This window comes from Rhopalosiphum maidis, chromosome 1 (genome assembly GCF_003676215.2).
Source record: "Rhopalosiphum maidis isolate BTI-1 chromosome 1, ASM367621v3, whole genome shotgun sequence".
In the NCBI taxonomy this organism is placed as follows: domain Eukaryota; kingdom Metazoa; phylum Arthropoda; class Insecta; order Hemiptera; family Aphididae; genus Rhopalosiphum; species Rhopalosiphum maidis.
Genome location: NC_040877.1, coordinates 49,018,004 through 49,025,204, shown reverse-complemented (window position 1 = coordinate 49,025,204; position 7,201 = coordinate 49,018,004). Strand labels below are relative to the sequence as shown.

At 31.7% G+C, this 7,201-nt stretch overlaps 1 pseudogene; it reads left to right on the top strand.

The window, feature by feature from the left end:
- The first annotated feature begins 2,712 nt into the window (after positions 1-2,712).
- Positions 2,713-3,083, top strand: LOC113550277 (annotated as a pseudogene).
- The last annotated feature ends 4,118 nt before the right edge of the window (positions 3,084-7,201 follow it).

Sequence of the window (7,201 nt, the reverse complement as noted above, 5' to 3'; positions counted from 1 at the left end):
TGCCCGCAAATAAACACAATATATACAAGATTTTTTTTTTATACTACTGCAGGCCACGGCCTGTGTTCATTTATTAACATTTTTCACCTTAAAATCTAAATTTACGTATTTTTAAGACAGAAACTTAAACGCGATGACTCTAAAAACGTGGAATCATGTACAAGGGACCGTTGGAATTTCCACCTATATCAGAAAATTGCCGAAAAGCCAAATTTAATCCACCTAAGTACGGTAAAACCTTTTTTTGAAAAATAATGTTTTGCAAGTTTTCATGGTGAAGGATTTATTTTTTGACACTACATTTTTACACGCATTGTTGGACGAGTCCGTTAAACGGTTTACACGCAAATAAACACCTAATAGTCGATATTTTTTTTTTATATTACGGTCCCCCACGATTTCTGTTCATTTATTGACGTTTTTAGCATTAAAATCTAAATTTACGTATTTTTAAGACAGAAACATAAACGCGATGACTCTAAAAACGTGGAATCCTGTACAAGGGACCGTCGGAACTTCCACCTATATCAGAAAATTGCCGAAAATCCAAATTTAAACCACCTAAGTACGGTAAAACCACTTTTTTAAAAAATAATGTTTTGCAAGTTTTCGTGGTGAAAGATTTAATTTTCGACTTTGTAACCTTACACGTATCGTCGGAAAGATTGCCTTAACCGATTGCCCGCAAATAAACACAATATATACGAGATTTTTTTTTATACTACTGCAGGCCACGGCCTGTGTTCATTTATTAACGTTTTTCACTTTGAAATCGAAATGTATGTATTTTTAAGACGGAAGCGTACACGCCATGACTCTAAAAACGTGAAAACCTGTTTAAGGGACCATCGGACCATCCTCCTATACCAGAAAATTACCGAAAATCCAAATTTAATCCACCTAAGTACGGTAAAACCACTTTTTTGAAAAATAATGTTTTGCAAGTTTTCGTGGTGAAGGATTTATTTTTCGATGCTGAAACTTTACACGCAACGTCGGACGAGTTCCTAAAACGGATTACGCGCAAAAAAACATCAAATAGTCGATTTTTTTTTTTATATTACGGTCCCCCACGATTTCTGTTCATTTATTGACGTTTTTCACCAAAAAATCTAAATTTACGTATTTTTAAGATGGAAGCGTACACGCGATGACTCTAAAAACTTGAAACCTGTACAAAAGACCGTCGGACCTTCCTCCTATATCAGAAAATTGCCGAAAATCCAAATTTAAACCACCTAAGTACGGTAAAAACAACTTTTTTGAAAAATAATTGTTTGCATGTTTTCGTGGTAAATGATTTATTTTTCTTACTCTGAAACTTTACATGCATTGTCAGACAGGTTGTATTTTAACATACATTATAAAAAATAGAGTCCATCTATTTATCCCAATATTATATATTTTAATATATAGTTAAATATACCTTTTAAATATTTGCATACGACTATCAGACAAGCTGCAGTTCGTTTCCATTATTTCCACTTGCGTATAAGGTCAAAATGATTTACTTATAACCTGTTCATCAATCCCGAGATCAACCAAATATAAATTGTCCAGACTGCGACGGTATACGGGACTGTCAGACAGTAAACAGCGGTGATCCACTAAAAGTGTAGAGTCACGGTCGACAACCGCGGCCCGATAGTGTTATATTATGGGTAGATACTATGCAGGGTGATTAGGTGAGAAAATAATATCAGCTGTGCCATTAAGATTTTTCGGATACGATGCTGATGTGTGACATCGGTGTCAACCGGATGTAGACATAACCGTCAACAGCGACATATATCTGTGTGTATTTCCACGTCGTTTACGTTAACGCTGCAAAATACCATCGTTTACACGTCGGATGTCGGCTGTTGCTATATCAGTCATCGTATCAGTCTACGTAACTATATTAAACTTATTATATATCATGTTGTTTATGTTATTACGATTCTACAGAAGCCGAAGTAAGGTAAAGGATGCTATATCAATTTATACCAGTGTAAAAAGTTTGGCATACAGGAAACATATGAAATTAATGCCAACGTTACCTAAAAATTTGTCTGAATAAGATGTTGAAGGTGATTGGTGATCAACTAATGATGAAAAAGATTTTTTTTTAGGTATTTATTCTAAATTTTTTATACCATTTAATTATAAATACTATTACTAATAACAATAGTATTACCTACAGGATGTGATGGTACGAATAAGAAAATCGTTTTTTTTGGTACCATAGGATTTTAACTGGTAATACAGTTTTTATGGATAGCACATTAAATTAAGCACCAAAATGTTTACACAAATTGTATACCTTACACTGCTTTATTATAGGAATGATGATACCCCTAATAGTTATAATATAAATTTTATAATTTAGTAAAATACCAATTATATATGTTTAAATATATTTTTTTAGGCTTATGCATTATTGCCCAGTAAAAGTACATCGACATATTTGAGAACGTTTGAAATAATAAAAGAAGCGGCATTGAGAAATGGATTAATGTTCAATCCTACTTGTTTCCAAATAGATTTTGAAATTGGTCAGTTCAAAATCTTACGATTAAACTTTTGCCGATAATATTAAAAAAGGTGTTCGTCTTCTTTGTTTTAACATAGCAAAACTTTTTTTTTATTATTATTATTTTAGTTGTGCTAAAATAATTAAATTATTTTACCATAACATTCTTGGATCCAGATATTTGTCTATTTAATAAAAATATGAGTAATCATTTTAATACAGATGGAGCAAGCACCATATACCACCTTGAAACATGCCATGGAGCTCTTAATACAGCTGTTGGTAGACAAAAGCCAAATATTTTTATTTTAATCAAAGAGCTAAATAACTAACAACCAAACTTCGAGCTTGACCTTATAGCACAAAAAAAAATGCAATGGATCACAAAATATTAAAACTAAATATAGACAATTAGGAAAAAGGTTATCATTTTTAAAAGATAGGTAAAGCGTTTATGATATATAATAATACATTTTTTTCTAACATTTTAAATTATAATTTTAGGTTACAAAATGGTACGATTTGCATTTCGGAACACTTAAATGCAATAATATTTCATTTTCATTTATAAAACAGAAGCTTATAATGTTAATTTATAGTTTTAATATTTAACTTGAACAATAATCGTGATTTATAAAAATAATTTAAAACAATAAAAAATGATATAGTTTAATTAGTAAGTATAATTCATCATAATATAGTATGTCGAAAAATCGGGTGACGGTAAATTGATTTGTCGGCCAATCGGTGCACGAATTGGACTCAATTTATTAGCGAGTTAAGCAAAGTCTTGATACTACCAAAATATATTCCATGAGAATAATATATTTTATAAACTTAGTGTTGTATAATATCGAAATAACGACCGCCTAATAAAAAATTATTATTAGAATTAATATCTAGAATAAAGTATAAACATGGCACTACAGTCTAAACAAATTTTTTAAAGCTTAAATATGACAGCCAATAAAATTAATATGATTTATAAATCGTTAATATATTAATCATAAGTACCTAGCCTCGTTACTTAGATTTAGTTAAATCATAATATAAATACAACATTAAAAGTATTTAATTTATAATGTTTGCCCTATCACGATACTTATTGTAGAAAAATGACGGCGAGGTAGTATAGTTACATAAGTATGAACATAATATGTTATTCGATATTAAAATAAATATGGTTTTGTTTTATTTAGACTTTGATAGTCAGCATTACAAATTATTAGTACACTGACGGCGGAGTAGAACTGCACTGCTTTTTGAACCCGAGTGTAGTTCGATATTTACCGTATTTTTAAATGAGTGCAGTTCATCCATTACCTTTATTAACCTAAGTACAATCAGGCCCGCTAAAATGTTTATACACACCTATCAAACTTGAGTTTTGCGGCACCTTAATAAAAATAGAAGTTACTAAAATTACTATATAAAATAATGTATTATACCAATAATGTTAGAATATTAATATTGGAATTGTACAAGATTGCTTGGAAAAAGGACAAAGTAAATTAAATACAAAACGTTGCACATATTTATATCGAATAACATTAATACATAACAAAATCACTAGAAAACTATACTTGGATATTTTATTCATACGAGACACTCGTAAACGATCATAATAAAAACCGATCCGAATCTCAACAATAATGTACCACACAATACTATATTGCGCGAACACTATTGCTACTCACGATATGCAAAGCGGTGTTTATCCAGGTTAATGAGGTACCAACAGTACAAATTTCTTAAAAGATGAAATGTCAAGCAAAGTTCTAAATCGGGTAGTCACGACTTGAAAGTATACTAGGTGTACTTGCAATACATTAAGTACCAGCAGTTGGTGTAAATGTAAAAAATATGGTCGACTTTGCAATTCAAAGTACCGCAATTGTGATGTAAGTATAATAATAAATTAAGTAAAATAATGTAAAATAATCTATTTCTATGTGCTTTACATTATTACTTTGTAATAATTAACAATCATGATTATATTTTAATACTAAAAAGTATTAATTTTAATCATGTCCAAAAACGTTTGGTTAATTATATTAACTGTTCAGTTGTATGAACCTAATTGAATACCTAATAGATGTAAAAACTAATATTTGAAGCGTCTATTTAAAATTAATTTATGATTATTTATGTACCCAGTAAGATTTTTTATTTAGTTTTTGTTATAATCAATATTTAACCTACGATGATCAAATCAAATTGGGCAATGTACACAATCGGCCGAAGTGCACAATGATCGACTTTTTTTGCCCGTAACATAAATACATAAATAATTGCGGCCCTAGGAAGCAGAATATTGATTTTTCTGACCATTTTACATATTCCAGTCCAATCAAGCTCATTAAACTACTGCTACAGTAATACACTTATTAATACCTATATCTGGTTGTATATTTTTTTCATTGGTTACAAATTGTTTTCGGGTGTATTCATACATATAGTGTTCTCTTTGGTAATTTGAGCTACTAACTATTGAACCTATTTTGCAGTCACTTTTTTTAAATATCTCTTGCGTAAAGCTCGAAAAATTGGTTCTTTGTTGACCAACTCCAATGTGTCAATCTCCGGTGTTTCCATAATGACGTCTTCTGGTTGGCTCATGACAATTTTTAAGACTTCTGCAATTGTAATATCTTTGAACAACGTGTGATGTACGTCGGATGTACTACGGCTGTTGTTCTGCGTGCATAGTGGCATCATGCTTTGAATAATGTTTATAACACTTACCAATTGAGTAGATTAACATGGATAATGCTAAAGCCGTTATTAATAAAGTCAAATTTTATAAGACAGGTACATTATTATTAATATTAATATGTGGCTTAATGTGGAGAAAAAGTAGGAATGATGTTAAACGTCTAGGACTGTTGAAATGAAAATAAACTCGAAATAAATTTCATCCGTCATAGGCACTAAGAATTTCGAACATTTTCCATGCGACAGTTATTGCGATGTTTGTAATACTAGCCAGCATATATGTTTATCATCCTAATCGGCTAGTAAAGGTATAATATATTTAAAGGACGACTTGGATTTGTACTGTACTTTTAATTGTTTTTTTTTTTTTAATTTTAATATTTCACTTCTTTCGATTGAACACTACGTACATTGAAACAGGATCCTGCATTTTTGTGGATACCACCGGCGGGTTAATGATCGTTTTCGACAAGTCGTATTGATTTTTCCTTCGAAGACAACAAAGGGTCTAGACGCACACACATGTCACCAGCCATCGCGATACACCGGCAATAATTCGTCGGTGGGGACGGTCTGTCGGGTCGAAGCGACGCTCTCCTGGACACGTTGTACTTCGGTGAATTACCGATCGCTACGAAAATTGCCTGTGACTCGGCGACAGACGCGGTGGGCTCGCACACCACGACGGTGTGCTGCGTGACTGACACGACTGCCGGCAGATCGGTAAATCGCACATCGTCGTCGTCGGATTGTACGTCCTGCTAGTGATGGCCGTTGATGATCACCGAACCTCGCGCGTCCGTTTCGAACCTGACCTTTGATCGTGCACCGCATTGAATCCGGGCAACCAATCTTGTTCGACAACGCCGTCGGTGTGCTTCTACTTTGTAATGCTGAAATCAGAAACCATATTTATTTTAATATATAAGTATTTTATAAATATGTATAGATTTCTAGTATTTGTTTTAAGTAACTCTTGGTTTTTTCAATTAATAAATATTTATAACTTTTTATTCGTAAAAAAAAGTCTAAATTTGTATATATTTATACATTTTAAACTATACCTATATGTTTAAACCATATTTAATATACCTATTATAATCATATTGTTATTATTACTTATTACCTATTATATAATACCTTGTTATTGATAATCATTATTTATATATTTTCATTTTTATTATTATTATAATTTTAATCGCATGACATACTATTGTTATTATATTTTTTTTAAATTAAAGTATTATTTGCATACCTATTAATATATCATAATTTTGTATCGTTATCAGCGACTGTGCTTTGCAGATCCGTCAGAGAAACCGGGATTTCCGATAACCCGAGTATAAAAGGCCGTACGACCCACCACAGCGCAACAGTTTTTCACCTGATCTTGCTACAGCAAAACCCACCCGGGCAGACTTGTACATTTAAGGTGAAAGACATCCCCAAATACATATCGGTCGGTATTAGTATCTGTCAATAGTGCATAGTTAAAGTATTCCGGAGTTGTACTAATTGATATCTCCGGCGCAGTCAATGGGGCAATAATAGTAACTATCTATTGCTTGCCTCCAACCACAGCGAATGCAGGTGTAAATTACAGTGACAGGACTCTGTAGTCTGCGGAAAGCCACCACACAGGTCCTAATACTGTTAATTATTATTATTAACTACGTACATATGTCAATATTTGTAATTGGTAATAAGTGCTTTTTTCAAGATTCATCACCAGGGGCACTAAAGAATATACTTCCGCTATTGCCAACATGTTTCTCAAGTCTAACACATTCTTACGCTATTAATAATACATAAAATTAGTTTTTTTTCAAATCGCCAAAAGGTGTCCATGGTAAAGAATGATTAATACATAATTTATATTGTTTAGTAAGTATCTATAGCTAACAACACCTATATTTAAAGCTAAAATGACCAAATAAATATATATATAATAGTCATACATTATGACGTGTATCA